The following is a 17,262-nucleotide window of genomic DNA, read 5'->3' on the forward strand; positions in this document are numbered from 1 at the left end:
ATTGAGGATTTGAAGAATATGAGACCTGAAGACCTCAGATTTTATATCTATTAAAACATTAGCACAACCATGCAACATTCTTTCCATGATACCATGACTGGTTTATTGAGGAGTCTCAATCCATTGGGGGTATAAAGAAGAAATGATTTATAGTTTTCCCTATCAGTACTGTTCTGTGTCAAACTTCCTTTTATTACTAGCTACAGGGGGCCTTTAATTACATCTCTGACCAGTTTCTAAGCTCAAGAAGGATAAATGTTTGTTTTAAAACTTAAATTTCATCTCATATCTGATTCAAAGCACTGCTCCCACCCTCACCCCATTGCCCCCAGGCTAGAGTCTAGTGGCTTAGAATTGCAGGGTTCTGACTCTTAAACAACTTCTTTTCCTTCATTCCAGTAAACAACCCTGGAATATGAGGGAGCATGAAGAGGGTGGAGGAAGAAGAGGTCTGTACTAGACTTCTCATAATACCCGGTGTTATGAAATGACCTAAGCCAATCTGCCTCTTCACAGTTGTCTGGAGTAGAGTGGTGCGATCTCAGCTCACTGCAACCTCTGCCTCCCTCATTCAAGTGATTCTCCTGCCTCAGCCTACTGAGTAGCTGGGATTACAGGTGCCCGCCACCACGCCCAGCTAATTTTTGTACTTTTGTTAGAGACAGGGTTTCGCCATGTTGGCCAGGCTGGTCTCAAACTCCTGACCTCAAATGATCCACCCGCCTCAGCCTCCCAAAGTGCTGGGATTACAGGCATGAGCCACAGCACCCAGCTGATTATCTCCAGTTTTTAAATGTAGGCACCATTTTCTCCCAGATAACCTCAACGCCAACAAGTCTCAGAGACTAAATTCTGCCACACATGAAACAAATAGGCGTAAAAACAATTACAAAGCCTGTTCCATACATTTGGTAAAGTCCCCATTCTACTTTTTTTTTTTTTTTTTTTTGAGACGGAGTCTCACTCTGTTGCCCATGCTTGAGTACAGTGGTGCAATCATGTTTCACTGCAGGCCCAAACTCCTGGGCACAAGCAATCCTCCCACCTCAGCCTCCCAAGTAGCTGGGACCTTGGGCATGTGCTATCACGGTGGGCTAATTTTTTTTTTTTTTAATTACTTTTTGTAGAGACAAGGTCTTACTATGTTGCCCAGGCTGGTCTCGAACTCCTGAGCTCAAGTGATCCTCCCAACTCGGCTTGCCAAAGTGCTGAGTTTATAGGCGAGAGCCACTGCCTGGCCCCCATTCTATTTTTTTAAGTGCTCTGACGAGTGCTTTTGCATTTTAAGCAAAAGATCCACTCCCTGGCAAATGTTACAATAGTCTAATGGCAGAGCCAGCTCGTGTTCTAGCCAGGCCAGAAACTTTCAGTAAATGGGCACAGGCCTGAATAGAATCCTAGATCTATGGCACGCCTCTGAATGCTGGGTTTGTCAGATTTCTTAATCCCTGTACACACAAGGATGGAGATACCTAAATAAGTCTTTCTATCCCACCCAATCACATATATTGAACACCCACTCTTTTGTCTGGTGAAGCATTATTTCTCTGTCCTTTATGCCAGTTTGTAGACCTTCAGGTATGGATTTAGAGAATGATATTGAAAACATCAATCTTAGGCTTTCTGGAGTATGTACTCCTGACTAGAGTCCTTCATATGCTTACAGTTCCTAGGGTGCAGATTAGAGTTAATTTACTATATTGTCTGCACTGAAATATTTTAAAACACATTTTCAACAATATAACATTGGTGACAATGCTGAGCTAACTCTTTTAGGCGATGAGGGGCTCATTGCCAAGGGATGAAAAAGTAGTTGAATGTTTTAGGATGAAAATAAACTAATGTTAAGAAAATAGTACAACCAGGGGAAAGACTATCTCACAGAAAATCTATATTTACTAAGGAAAGAATATGAAGGCTAGAATCCATGAGGAGTTTATATTCCTCCCAGCACCCTACTTTTAAGCTGAAATTATCAATAAAAGTTCATGAGAGACATTGTGGTATGATACCAGGGACACAGGTAGTATACCTGCTACAGTCCTGCTCATGGGCTCTTGCTAATGAATCATGGTTTTACATTCTTTTAAATTTTTATGGTTTTAAAATTCTTTTTAATGTAGTATTTTGGGCAGCTGAAGCTGACGGGTCAGAATTGATGCATAAGAGAGATCTTCATTGTAATACAAAAGGCACTAGGTCTGTCCTAGCTGTGAGAACTTAGATAAAATATTGAACCCTTTGAGCCTCCGTTTCCTCATCCATTAAAAGATAGGGGTGAGGGGTGCGAGTTATAAGAACTAAATGAAATAATATAAAAAATTTAGCCACTGCCTGTTGAGGCTGGATAAATATCAGTTCCCTCCTGTTGTAGCCACAAAGTTTTAACCAAGTTGATATGTTACATTCTGCTCATGTCTTTTCCAGGAGAACTCCATCTAGAACAAAATATACATTCAACAAGGTATAATTGTGTATGTTTTTACTGTCAGTTTTAGTCATATCTGTCATTTTTTATTTTCCAACATGAAAAGAGAGGTTTAGGGTAGTCACATTGGAAAACAAAGAAAATAAGATTAAAATTCCCTCAAATCAACTTTGGAGCCCTAAAATATTAATGCCTTGACAGCTTACTCACAATCACAAAAGGCTGTGAGCCAACATTCGGCTTTGCATTGCAGAGGTGATGAGAACATATTTTCACTGCTAGAAAAAAAGTAAGCTATACAGACAGAAATGGGACATGGGAGCCAAATTCCACAAGAACACCCTTGAGTTTAAGGGTTTTCCCCCCATCTTTTGACAATATTTAGAAAACCAAAGACTATAAACTTTTAAAAGGAATCTTGGATGACTTACAGAAATGGTAAGGTCACCAAAACACTTTGTAGATATTGAATTTTTATAAAAGTATTTAAATTGATTAATATTATTCTCAGAGGTAGCATAAACTTAAGGATCATAAATGCTTACTAAAAGTGAACATATGGGGACTAGTTGCCAATTGCTGTCTAATCAACCCAATTGGTCCAATCCTGCACTTTCAGTGAATTGACTTAAATCCTACTCATATGAAATAAATCAGCGGTCGGAGATAGCAAATCTGCCAATAGGTTACTCTCAGCTGTCTTAATTAGTGTTTCCTACATTTTTCCAGTTTCTGGTATACCTTTGAACTGCCAGATTACACCTGATGGAGGATCTATTTGCCCTTTATTTAGTTATATCATAATTTATGTATAAGAATATGTATACTGAGCTCACCATTAGTAAGGGTACATGCATGCTGTTTTTCAAATAGTCAATATCCTCCTGCCCTGCGCCCTGTGTGATGGCTCCCTGGGGAGAGAGCTACAACAACCACTGAACTGGCCATCAGAGGATCAAACCATTGACTTTATCTTTAGGGTTCCTCCCATGATAGCTGAAGATCTTCTCTTTTTCTGCACCAACACGACCACACGAGTGTGGGCCAATTTTTGAAATGGCAGCAGTTTCATAAAACCCAAAGTTTACCTGTGAGGCTTGCTCAAGCCTTCATTCTGTGCTCAACCTTTGCATTCTCATTCTGAGAACGCCTCCCATCTTCTTTTAGCTGACCATGCAGCAGCTAGGTGTGTGGGAGTTAGCCTCTTGGCAACTCCTGGGCCACGGAGGAATGGCCAACCACCCAAGTTGCCTACAGATTTTCCCAAGCACATGTCTATCAACATGTGCTGTCAGCCAGGCAGATTGTTTCATTGGTCTTGGATGCTTTTCCATTCACTCTGTACTGATTGAAAATTAATCCATAATTCAAGGTTCAGCTCATATACCTCCACCTCCTTATTGCCCCAGTGAGAATAAACAGTTCTCCTCTTGGGTTCCCACAGCACAAACCTCTGTGTATTATATCTGACCAATAGGGTTTACTACTGTCATCTCCCTACTTCATTAAAAGGCAGGAACAATTTTTATTGATCCTTGTATATCCTGCCCTCAATTCTGATGCCAAGCACAGCATCAAACAGAAAGCAGAGGCTCAACAAATGCTGAATTGGACTGAGTTCAATTAATTGAAGAAAGGGTTGTTTACTGACACCGTACTAATACTTCTAATATTATCCTGCCTCTCTGGGGAATCTTCACTGGGGGCAGAGGTCTGGAGTACAATCAGAATCAACTGGACAGTTTTCCAAACTATACAGGCTAATGTTAGTGGATTGTGTTAAAAAGCTATTCAGGATACTCTGAAATTATCCCTGCTCGCATCTCACCAATCCTTATGCTAGTAGAGAACCTTCAAAGAAGGCTCCCTGTCCAGAATACATCATTCAGAATCTTCTGTTTAGCTTTCTTCATTTTAATGAAAGCCTCCTAAAACTAGTCCTGGGTGTGCTTTCATCACACTTGAAGTTTAATTAACTGATAACTCAGGCACAATGGAAATTCTTAGATGCTCTTAAATTACATTTAAACAACAAGTGATCTAGTAAAAATCTGTTTCTTTAATGGGCTATTTTTAATGTTTCCTAAACAAGTTATTGTAGGTGGGCCAATTTTCCCTCTTTACTTGTTACTTAGAAGTCCATCTGGACATGTTCTCTCCCGATCTTGTTCTCTCACCCCACTGACTACAGAATAGTGCGTTTTTGTTTGAAAGGGTCAAAACATTAAGAATCTGACATCCAAAATATGTGCTATTTTTTTTTCTGGAGTCAAAACCCCTAAAGTATAAATCCTTTTTAAATGAAGAAAGCAGTGCCAAAAGAAATGAAACATTTTTGGTCCCTCTCCAAAACAGAGAGATAGCACTGAAACAGGAAGTGGATGATTTAAATATCCACTCGGCATCTTGGCAACATTTATGTTTAAGAGACTTAAGGTTAAAAGGTTTTTGTCTGGCCTGGGAACACTCTATCTTCCCTAGGGTTTGGAGGTTTGGGGAAAACTTTAAAAAATTTATCAAATATTTGCAATTAGCCATTTTTTGGAGACCAATTTGTTACTGGGAATGTCATAGGAAACGTTCCCTATATGCTGCATGCTACCATTACTCTCCTACTTCTTATGATAACCTCTTTAGCCACCTAGTTTCACGTGGTAGAAAGTTATTGTTTTATTTTCTATAAAGAAAGAAGAATGCGGTTCCAGTTCTTGTAACTACTTCTCCCAAAGTTGGAGCTACACAGAATGACTGAATAAGCAGAATGCAAAACTGGGGTTCAATTGATTTTGTGTGTGCTGTTTCCAAGGACCAGTTAGTGGCCCCATTCTTATAGCTAGAAATCGACAATACTGGGAGGGTTTACACAAGGAAGTCAGGCCTTCTCCTACTTCACACCTTTCAGAGATGAGAAACCACTATTATTCATTTATCAGCACAACACTGGGAAAAAAAAAAAAATGAGCTCAAGGTTTTTGGTCTAAAAGACTGGAATAATGGTGTTTTCATTTACCAAACCTAGGAAGAACATAGAAGGAGGAGCTATGGGAGTGCAAATCAGTAGTTCAGCTTTGAACATTTTATATTTGACATGACAATTAGGCATTTGATTGGAATTGTTAAATAAGCAGTTGGATAAACAAGTCTGGGTGGGGTTCAGGGAAGAGGTCCTGAATATATTTATTTGGGAGTCATGCATTTGCATGGTATTCAATGCCAACAGACAAGATGAGACCAAGCCAGTGAGTTATTAGATAGAGGAGCGCAGTCCCAGGATAATTTTTAGGGTCTTCCAACATTTAAAGATCAGAGTAAAGACCAGAAACCAGCAGAGGAGACCGAGAAGAGTGGCCGATGAGGCAGAAAGAGAACCAGAAGGGTGAGGTGTGCTAGAAGCCAAATGAAGAAAGGACTTCCAAAAGAAGGAAGTGATCATCTGTGTCAAATGCTCATATATTAAGATGAGAATTGAGAACTGATCGTTATCTTTGGCAATGTAGAAATATTGATGATCTTGAAAAACATCAAGGATGGTAGAGAAAAAGCCTGATTGGCATGGGTTCAAGAGAAGATGGGAGGAAAAGAACTCGGAGCAGTGAATAGAGACAAGATTTTCAGAATTTTTGTTGAAAGACGGGCAGAGGATTGGGATAGTAGCTGGAGAGTTGTATGGGTTTTAATGAATATTTCTTTTTTTCTCTTAGCTTAAGATGAGATATATTTTGACATGCTTGTATGATGATGAGAATAATCTAGTAGACAGAGATCACTGACGATGCATAAGAGAGGTGACAATTGCTACAGTAATGTCCTTGGGTAGATAAAGAGAGCATGAAATCTAGAGCTAAGTGGAAGGGTTGACCTTCAGTAGGAGCATGGACAAATCAGGCATCACTGCAGGAGTAGACAAACTATCTGGATTCAGCTATAGTAGATTGGAAAATATGATGGTAGAAGCCTGTGATGCTCTTATCTGATTGCCTCCATTTTCTCAGTGAAATAAGGAAGCAAGTTCTTCAACTAAGACGAAGTTAAGGAAGCAGGAGGTTTGGGAGACTTTAAGGCAACAGAGGATGCTTGGACTTGGCAAACAGCAGACTTGCCAGGTAGCACTAAGGACCCAGTTAACATTACTGGTAACAAATTTTAAGTAAAAGCAGTTAGCTTAGCTGCGTGTTTTCCTCCAGCTGGATTTAGCTGCCTGCCTGCTTGCTACATGGAGAGCAGTGTTTAGAGTGATGAATCAGGGGATGTCAGCTGGTAAAGGAGGGTGGGTGGCTGAGGCATGTGGGAAGACACGATCATTGGAGGAGAGAAGCCCAAGGAACTAAGAGACCAGGGAATTAGACAAGAATATTGAAATCACTGAGAATTATGGCAGAAGTAGCATTGGAAAGAGTTAAAACCAGCTAACATCTAGAAATGAAGGAAAGTAATGCAGGGATCAGGAAATGACTGCAACAAGGAGGGGCAGAGGATAATATTTTCAGGAAGGAAAATAGCTGTGGAGCAAGGAGACCATTGCGTCTACTTCCAGGCTCTGTGATACAAAGGGTATGGAAGCTGTCAGAAGAGCTATAAATCATGAGAGGAAATATTAAGCATGAAGTTGCAGGGAACATTCAAAGAAGAGTTTGAGATACAGGGTCTTGGCTAATGACTTATGTGGAGTTCTAGAGAAATCAGAAAGGGGAATGACATTGGGTCAGAGCAGGAGATGCACAGAGCCAGTTGGCTGTTGGAGTAGGGGTTCCACAAGGATCTGGAAGTCCTGGGGGTCTTGCAGAATGTAAGGCATCATGCAGTCCATCCCAGTGGTCTGTCATGAAGAGTGCAGTGGTGAGACTGGGACTGCTGTGGAGGGATTTCCTTCCAGGAACACACAGAATTCTGGGGCTCCCTTTCCCTTCCTACTGAGGTTGATTGGAGGCTTGGGAAGGAGTTGGTTACTAAGAGCACGCAAAGCCTTGGGAACCACCTTCACTCCTCTAACCCTACGGAAGATGCTATTTGTTCCACACCTTGTTTAATGCTTCAGTACAGCTGGTCCACAAGTGTTTGCTGTATCCAGAAGAAGGTCAGATAAAGAGTGAAGGCACACCCCTGTTGGAAAAAAACCAACAATCTCTCTGTGATTGTTGATTCACTATTTGCCCGTTGACTCCTGGAATTAACACTCAATAGAGTCAAGAAACCTGGGTATTGGTCTTGACTGAGTGTCCTTGGATAAATGCCTCCCCCAATTTGGTTTTGAATGTCTTCCTCTGTAAAATAAGGGAGCTGGATCACATGACATCTATGTTCCCTTTAAGCCCTGAATCTGAGTCTTTAACTGTGGCTTCCTAGCTTTTGGGTTTGGCCTACATTGGCCCCTGGTTCTTACCCTTTATTCTCAGTTTTGCCATGGTCTAGCTTTTCATTTCTTATGTCAGGAGCATGGACCAGTCACGGTACTTTTGACTAGATTGCTTGCTCTCCCTTAGGTGACTGTGTTTTCATCGCATCCAGACAAGTGATGCCAAGGATTGCTGCAACTCTAGCCTGCCTTTGGGGATGAAGTGGGTTAGAACCCAACACACAATAATATGGTTGGAATTTAGGCTGTGCATACTGTCTGAGAAGCAACTATCAAATTGCTTGTATGTCTATGGCACAAAGAACAAGAAGAGATGAAAGGAGAACATATACTCCATGTTGTCTCTCCAGCTGGTCCTTAAGTTGTAGAATTTCTGCCTCTTTTTTCCCCAGTGCTAGTGGGACTTCCCAGTCCCAGTTTCTCCTGGAGAAGTTTCCTGTCATTGTTCCTGGATAAGGAACACTCTGCTTGGGGTTTTAGTACATGTCACTCTTGCTTTGTGAATATTAACTAAACATGCTTTTGGCTGTATAACACTAATGCACTGTAATGATATCATTCACCTATCTGAAGTCTCACTGTTTAGAGGGGTGACCCTCTAAACCATTTCTTGTGGTTTTTAAGGTGGAAGGAATGTTTAACTGAGCCTAGGAGGTCCTATACCAAAATTTTACCTATCTTCTGGAAGTTAGCAAGGCCTAGGATTTTTAGTAAACTAAAAAATTCAATGAATTGGTAGAACTGAGAAATTTGGTGTTTGAACCAAATGCATGAAGAAAATGAAAATAGAGAGAGAATACTTACCATCATTTACAAATATACAATATTCTCAAAAGAACCAATTATCAAATAAAACATTTTAAGATATCTATCCTTTGAAAAACAAAGCCTATTAATTTTTTTAAAAAACTACCCTTGAACTGGCATATATTCCCTTTGTAAAATATCAATTCCTTAAGAATCCTTCTTTTAAAATAACAGTTGTGATAACCAGGGTCATTCACTTGTGAACTTGTCTTGCCTCCTCTTAACTAGATCCAGAACATTTGTTTTGCTCAGTGCTGTGCTGCTTTCCCTCAGCCTAGCGAAAGTTTTACTAATTTAGTTCAGTTGTATAACTTCCTTCTAGTGGGAGTCGTCTCCAGCTTTAAAATTTTATTTTTCTGGAATCATGCAAGAGTTTGTTATGCACAAATATCAACTATAGGCTTTAAAAATAGAGCCAAATTTCACATGCAATCGCAGTTTATCTCAGTGTCTGATTATATAATGTCATGCTGCAAATCAATAGACGTGTCCCTAGCACTGCATCAGGTAAGGATGAGGAACACAGGGGCCATGTCAATCCAAGAGCTTCACAGTTTGTCTATTGGCAGCCATTTATTGAAGGAAATTGCTAGAGTTCTTGGATTTTCCACTTACTAATTTTTGCATGCTGGAAAAGGTGAGAATTTGACTAGTTCCATTTAGTTTGCAATTTAAAAGCTACCCCAAAATATTTGAAAGAGCTTATGACATCATTCTTAGATCATGTGTACATGCTCAGAAACCAAACCTATTCCTGAATAGCCCCTTTCTCTTCAGTCAATTTAAGCAATCAGTAGACTGTTTTGTATATGCAACATTAATTCGTTTGGAAGATTTATGCTTATGTTGTTGCTCTGACTGAGCTGGTCAGAGGATTTTAGAAGTTTCCAGGCGAATGGGTAAAATGTAGGGAGTAAGCACACTTTGAAGTGAACTGTGCAGTCATAGGGTCATTGTATTCAGCCAGACACTGGAGAAGACATTTCCAGTTTCCCATACTAGTTACATTTCATTGACAATCCCATGGCTTCAATAGGTGAGACTCTACTGTGTCAGAAGGTACAACAATGAGTTTCAGTCTCCTTGAACTTCTCTTGTGGAACCTGTTTCCTTCCTGGTTTTATTAAAAAGTTATGTCTTCTGTTTTTGGAAAAGTAGCTGTCAGAGGATTAGAGACAATTCATTGAATTGGATTATTTGTTGTCACAAATTTTATAATAGTATTGTAGAGCACAGACCAATGGAGAGCTGTTCACATTTGCTAGGATATTATTATTACTTTGGTTTTATTTTTATTTAAATTTTTTATCTCTACTATTCTCCTTATGTCAAAACTGTAAAGAGTGCATCTTTGGAGTAATGCAAGGTAGGCAAGCTTGCTAAGAGCTTACTCAAGACTACCTTAAAAGAAGACTTATATTTAACAAACAGAATCTCAACATATGGACATAGACCCTCTTGAGCTGGTTAGAAAGGACTTTTTTCTTTATTTGCTCTTTTTGATCACTGACATTTATTTTAATTTTTTTCTTTTTTAAACATTTTTATTCTGAAATAAAGTAAAAGATTAACAGGAAATTACAAAATAGTACAGAAAGGTCCCAAGTACCCTTCACCCAGTTTTCCCCAGTAGTAACATCTTGCAAAACTACAGTACAATACCAAAACCCAAGAAATTGACATTCGTGTGATTCACAACGTTATTCAGGTAAGAAGGTCTTTTTTTAAAACAAGAAATAATTCATTACAACCACAGGTTTCCTCTAAAAACTGTCCCTTTGACTGAAAAATACCTGATTGTTTGTTGTTTATTCAGTACTTCTCCACATTTTGCAGAGACAAACAAAATCATTTTTATAAATCCCAACCTATGAAGGACAGAACAAAGTCATTGTTCTATTTTTCAAAGTATACAAAAGCTAAATGAGAAAAAAATCATCTGGGAAGGCAGAAATCCATTGGTGCAAAGTTTTTAGAAAGCTAAGTGAAGTAGTAATTATCTTACTCATTCCATTATTGAAGACCTCTTCAAAATTTTATTCATTTACAATAAAATTTCAATAAATTCAATTCCATTCCATTACAATAAGATTTTATTTATTTATAGTAAAATTTCCCCATATATTTCTGAAAAGTCACAGTTTTGTGGCAACAAGATTAGAATTTTCAAACAATACTTTTTGTCACACTTACCTTCAACCCATTTTGTCATAACCTCATCTGTAATAAACCCAAAAGAGTTTACTCTTTTTCTTTATTTCTTGGTTAACTGTTTTTGAGTTTTATATACACGGAGAACATTCCTTGAAGAAAGAGGCAAGGTATACATACACACCGTTGGGTTGCTATTTTTTTCTTACAATGTATTTATACTGTTCTCAATTTAAAGACCAAATAATCTCAGGAAAATACAATATTTTACTTTTTAAGGTTCATATTTTATGAGTAATAAATTTAGTTTTGAGGGATATGATGGAAAACCATAAATATGAAAGCACTCTCTTAAGGTCAACATTAAATCTGATAATATGTAGAATAGATTTAAGACTATTTTGAAGTTTCAACTAGAGTTCCACTCAGTGTGCTTTCTTCTTAGATTTTAATGCTAGTTTACCAAAGGAAAAGTAAATTGCTTTCTGGTAACAAATTATTGCAGAAGATCTTCTACTTAAAGCATAGATGCATTTTTTTTTGTCATTTACTTCTCTGTTTTTGAAGGGTTCGATGTTTATTTGGGGGAGGTTTATGTCAATTATTTAATCAGAAGCAGGCCCCAGAGTTTGCCAGTGATATTTTGGAATGTAGGGTGTACTTCAAAGAAAGGTTCCATGTCTCTTGACCCAGATGAAGCCAATTTTTCATAGTGAAGAGCAAGGTAATTAGATTTTCTTTTTCAGAGCAACAATTATTTTTAGACTGAATTTGATGGGTCATATTTCTCTGCTCAGTAAATCTTGAATTATCACTCCACACTGGAAAATGTAACTCAATGACCCACCGCTGCGCCAGAGCTTCTGTGGGCAGCCGGGCTCCAAGAGGCAGCTGGACATGATGTGAATTTGGTGTCTATGACAAACTCCAAGATGGAAACCGAGCAGTCAACCAGTAGCAGTAGTTCATATGCCAACATTTTTGTTTATTTGTAATGGAAAACTTTAGGAGGAAAACACAGGAGACTGGGTGCCAGGGGTGTGAGGTAGCGATTTCAATCCTGTTCAGTCACTTAGGAAAATCCAAACTGGCCACGCTAAACCAGATCCAAAATCCCAGACTAATTTCCTCTCCTCTTTCCTCTGTGAGTGCTTCTGATTTCGCACACAGCAAGAGCAACTGAGAACAGGGAGCCTGACTAGATGAAGTAGGAACCCTTGGGGAGGCCCAGGAGCAAGAACAAAAGGCCTGGAGCTGTAGAACATGCTAGAACATGAATGACAGTCTCTAGGGAATTAAGAAGCATTCTCCACTCTATTCCATGGCCTTTTGCTGACTTAACTCCTAGTCTTCCTTCACGTCTCAGTTTAGGATACCACTTCCCAAGGAAAGCTTAACAGACTCAAGTTTGACTTATTACCTTTCTCTGTGCCCTGACAATTCTTGATACCCTCTCCAGAGCAGGTTATCACACTGCATTGTAATATTTAATATTGACATCCCTACTGGACTGCAAGCCTATTTGAACTGGGGCCATACCGCTCATGTTTACAATTGTATGCTTTTTGCTTAACACTGTGTCTAGCACACAAGAAATGCTTAATATATATGTGTTGCTTATGTTAGCCATACCCTTAATGTTTGGGATGCTCCAGATGGCTTAATAAAGTGTTTAAACGTCTTTACAATCTCAGCCCAGTCCCATGGTATTGAAAGAATCTCTACCAAGTTTTGGAAAGTTCAATCAGCATCTAAGAAGCGCTTGTAAAAAGCATTTTAGTACCCAATGATGACTACACATAAACCCTCTAGTTCCTGAGCCAGATGTGATGGCACATGCCTGTGGTCCCAGCTACTTGGGAGGCTGAGGCAGGAGGATTGCTTGAGCCCAGAAGTTCAAAGCTGTAGTGAGCTATGGTTGTACCCCTGCACTCCATCCTAGGCAACATAGTGACATCCCATCTCAAAACAAAACAAACAAACAAACAAACCCTGGTTTTAAGAAAACAATGAAGATAACCATGAAAATACACACTAGCCTATAAATGTATATGCTAAAAGAGAATGGAAACTGAAACAACGGATCTAATGAAAATCAGGTATGGTTTTGAAATTTTGTTAATGTTCTTCTTTTTTCACCAGTCTATTCGCTTCAGTTTGATTTTCATGGAAATTCAGATCTAAGAGAGAATTTTGAGTTCTTGTCTACACAGATGGTAACCAGAAACTTCTAAGACATATTCTCAGTGTAATTTTCAGCCCGTAATGATGAGGGTGGTCTGTCTACATTGTAAGAAGATTAAACTGACAGATCTATGATCTTGTATGTATAGATGGACAATGACCTAAAAGCTATGCTTAAAATTGCCCCTGGAGCCATTTTACTCCTGAATCTGTTGGTTTCTACGGTAGAATATTCAGTTCTATGTTGTCAAAAAAGGTGAACAATAAAATCTAGGAGAAATCTGTCATGGGTAGAAGTGGGTGGAACACATTTAATCCACCAGATAAAATGCTTCCGGTCTAAAAGCTGCTGAAAGATACTTGAAAGTCTAGATGTTGGGTGATCTTATCCAGATAGCATTGTAAGATATATAAAATATTTGAAGTAAAGTCATATTACCAGGAGAAAAATCATTTTCACTGTTCCTGGAAGAACTCTTTCTGTCTACACTTTACCCGCTACAAATATTGAGATGTTCTGAAGGATTATCTTGCACCTTTAGTAATTAATATCATTTAAAAATTAATCTCTTTTAAAATGAGATTTTCCATAAATGCTAGATGTCCATTGTTGCCCAATTTCAAAGGAAAAATCTATGTGATAATCTGACATATTGGTCAAATATTTTATTCTGGGGGATATGGTGGGTAGCAAGAGGTGGTCATAGATTGTAGGGAGTGTTGACTTCAAAATATATATTAGCATTTCCATTATTTTAAAAGACTTTTTAAAAACTAACAATATAACATATGGACAAAGGGATACATTCCTTAGAAAAATTTTAATGGTAACATGAAACCACAGTAAGCAGTGAAGGAGATGAGAGGAGAAAAAAGATGTAAACTATTTACTTCCCCTTAGAGGCTAGAATGCAGTTGTTTTCTGTTAAACTTAGAATATGTTTATGCGTAACTGACTCAATTATAAAATGAAAGCTAAGCAACTGTTGGAATTTGTGATTACACCATGTAAATGTTACATACCTTGGCAATGTAAAATAATAATAACATAATTTTTTAAATAGAGAAGAGACTGTAAGAAAAAAAGTAAGTGTACAAATTTCCCTATGCTTTATAGCAGGGATTCAGATAATATCTAGTGATAATATCTGTAGTTAAAACAACAACAAGCCCAGCCTTTTAGTTTTTTTTCATAATTTTAACTTTTATAAACCCATTTCGGATTGTAAAGAAACATTTATCTAGTTCATCAACTTCTATCATTGAAGCTGTTTCTCTTTGTTAAATTACTGTAAGTAATATTTCTAAATATTAGACTACATTTATAAAACTATTTCTACCTATCCATCTATCTATTCTTATATTTTTAGAGATATCCAGAATTTTGTTCACCAAACGTTAACAATTTATTTCTGAGTGCTAGATATAGGTGATTTTTAAAAAATGTTCTTTATACTTTATGTTTAACTTTTTAAAAGAGGCAATGACTTTTTAAAAAATTATTATTATTATTTTTTTGAGACGGAGTCTCGCTGTGTCACCCAAGCTGGAGTGCAACAGCGCAATCTCAGCTCACTGCAACCTCTGCCTCCCAGGTTCAAGTGATTCTCCTGCCTCAGCCTCCTGAGTAGCTGGGATTACAGGTGTGCACCACCACGCCTGGCTAATTTTTGTATTTTTAGTAGAGGTGGGGTTTCACCATGTTGGTCAAGCTGGTCTCCAGTTCCTGACCTTGTGATCTGCCCAGCTCAGCCTCCCAAAGTGCTAGGATTACAGGCGTGAGCCACTGCGCCCGGCCAAGAGTCAACAACATTTTAATAAAAGAGATAGATGTTTATAGAGAGAGCTAGTTGAACCTCTCTCTCTTTATTTCTATCTATGATTTCCTTTTTTTCTTTCAAAGGTTTAACAATTAATTCTTTAAAACATTGGTTCAATTGTGGCACACCAACCTCTCTTGTTGGCCAGAAACTTATAGGGGGAAGTCTCAATAAAACTATTCAGTCTAAAATCACAAACAGCTGACAATTTTGTGGCACATCGCCCAATTCTTGGAGACAGTGCCAACCCTTGGACAGGTCTATATTATCTTGGGCACAAGACTGCTTGCTAAGTTAGTTATACATTGAAGAGAAATCAGATATTTTTATTTCTAGAATTTTCTGTTTGATGAGGTACTGTTGGCTATCTTTTATTTATCTTTTATTTGGGCCAGTGCTTAGGCCCAAAAGAGGTTGTTTGGTGAATGATAATGGGTAAATGGGATGAAGGGAAACTTTCTAGAATTTCTAGAATCATATCTTGTCTGAACAAGATATGAATTGATCAGTTCACTTGTCAAACAAGAAAGACATTTGTGTCTATCCACAAATTTTATTCTTCAGCTGAATTCAGAATATAGTGATTTTTCATAAGAAATGAGAAAATTTAATAAGTTATGCATTTGTTAAAAAATACTAACTTGTTTAGCATAATCCTGAAATGTCAAACATATTCTATAATTGTTTTATGAGTGAATGCTAACACTCACTGTAAATGAGGCATTGATACTTCTTTGTATAAAAATATTTTAAATTTCTAAAATTTCTTGTCTTACCATCTCCTTTTCAAACTTCCTCCCCAAATCTTCAAACAACTTTTTCTACTTCATTTGAAGAGAATTAGGTATAGTTTTCATTCATTGCATTTTTCTATTATATTTCTACACTCTACGTTCTATTTGACAATATAGTTAGTTGCTTCTATCTCCCTGGCTAAATCATGTGTTCTTTGAAAGCAGAAACTATGCTTTAATTTATCCCTGCCTCTCCACTGTAACTGGTTTAGTACTTTACATGTAGAAGCTCAGTACTCAAGTCAATAATGTGGAATTGCCTTAAGATGAATTGGTGAATAGGTCTGCAGAAAAATGATTTCTCTGTGGGTCACCCTGCCCACTCCAACTGTCCCTCCACATGTCTCCTTAAAATACAAAATTACTGGAAGCTTGGGAAAGATGTATGCTTCTATATGTACTTACATATCATCTCAAAAAGAAAATTTCTGTAATTTTTATCTAAAAGATGCCTATGAGAACAAAGCCAAACAAGTAGCTAAGGCCCTAAGCACTCAATGGGAAGAATAAAATATCTCGATATTTACATGGTTCATTTTGACTGTACCCACAGGGCAGCGAACATCTGCATGAAAAGTAAAAAATTCAGCCTGTTAGATGACTGGTTGTGAAGAGCCAAACATTGGGTATCATGTCATCCACGTGTCTGGTTGATTGAATATGAATTGCCCCCTTTTTATCCGGATGGCTTCAGCAATAGATAAAGCATGGAGACTTTTCCACATTTTACATGGTGCTTGGTGTTGTAGAATTCAGCCTTTGTGTGTTCTTTTTCCCCTGTCTTGCTATTGCCTGGATCTCATTAGGAACCATTAGTGATGTAATACTAAACCTATGGAATCTTAAACACGCTTTTAAAATCCTGTGGAATAAAGATGTCTCCTACCAAACCAAAAATGCAGTGGGAATAGACAAAGTTACATTTCTTTAAGAAAAAATGACTCATTTCATAGTTCCCAAACTGTTTTGACTGAAGCTTCTCAAAATAAACTTTCTGGAATATGGAGCCTTTGATGTCTGACTTTGAAAAAAATATCATTTCTCAAAGATACCATTCAATCCTTTTGGGGTGTTCATGTATTTTTGCAGATTAACTTACTTTTATTTCAACAAGTGAATGACACAATATTAAATAGTCATCTGACAAAGAAAGAAAAGTATGTTTGAAGTGGTCTTAACTCCTACACAAACCAAATATAAAGAACATGCCGTATGATTTTTTAAATTGCCACAAAAATAGAATTTTCAGAACATTACCAGAAGGGGGATTTGGTCCATTAAGAATAACAGAACAGTTTAGATGTCATGAAAGTAGAAGATTAGGAGTGCCATTAAGCTTACTAATGAGATTTTTGATTCATATGCTATTTCCTAGGCTAGGCAACATTTTTAATTTTTCACAGTCTTGAACCTTAATCCTTGAAGGGTAATTCAAGTTTCAGAACTTACATATTGCAATTTGTTTGGGGTGGCAATTTGCCATTGATTTGCTCTAGGCTCTTTTGTTCTCTTTCAGCTGGGGGACTCAAAGGTGGTCGTTTATTAAGTCCAGGTCTACACATGACCACTGAAACAACTGGATTTCAATCAAATCTTCTAAAAAATCCAAACAACCATTTTTGTGCAGTTGATCAGATTGATTTAAGACATCAACTGCTCTATTCAAATAACAGTGAATGAAATAATTGTATAACTGGACAATTCTTCTTCTTCTTCTTCTTCTTC

At 37.8% G+C, this 17,262-nt stretch overlaps 1 protein-coding gene across 3 annotated transcripts in view; it reads left to right on the forward strand.

The window, feature by feature from the left end:
* The window catches only part of CALD1 (caldesmon 1), a 197,256-nt gene that overhangs the window by 27,649 nt on the left and 152,345 nt on the right, over positions 1-17,262 (forward strand). The gene's annotated exons all lie outside the window — the stretch shown is intronic.

This window comes from Colobus angolensis, unplaced genomic scaffold, assembly GCF_000951035.1.
Source record: "Colobus angolensis palliatus isolate OR3802 unplaced genomic scaffold, Cang.pa_1.0 Scaffold2, whole genome shotgun sequence".
NCBI lineage: Eukaryota > Metazoa > Chordata > Mammalia > Primates > Cercopithecidae > Colobus > Colobus angolensis.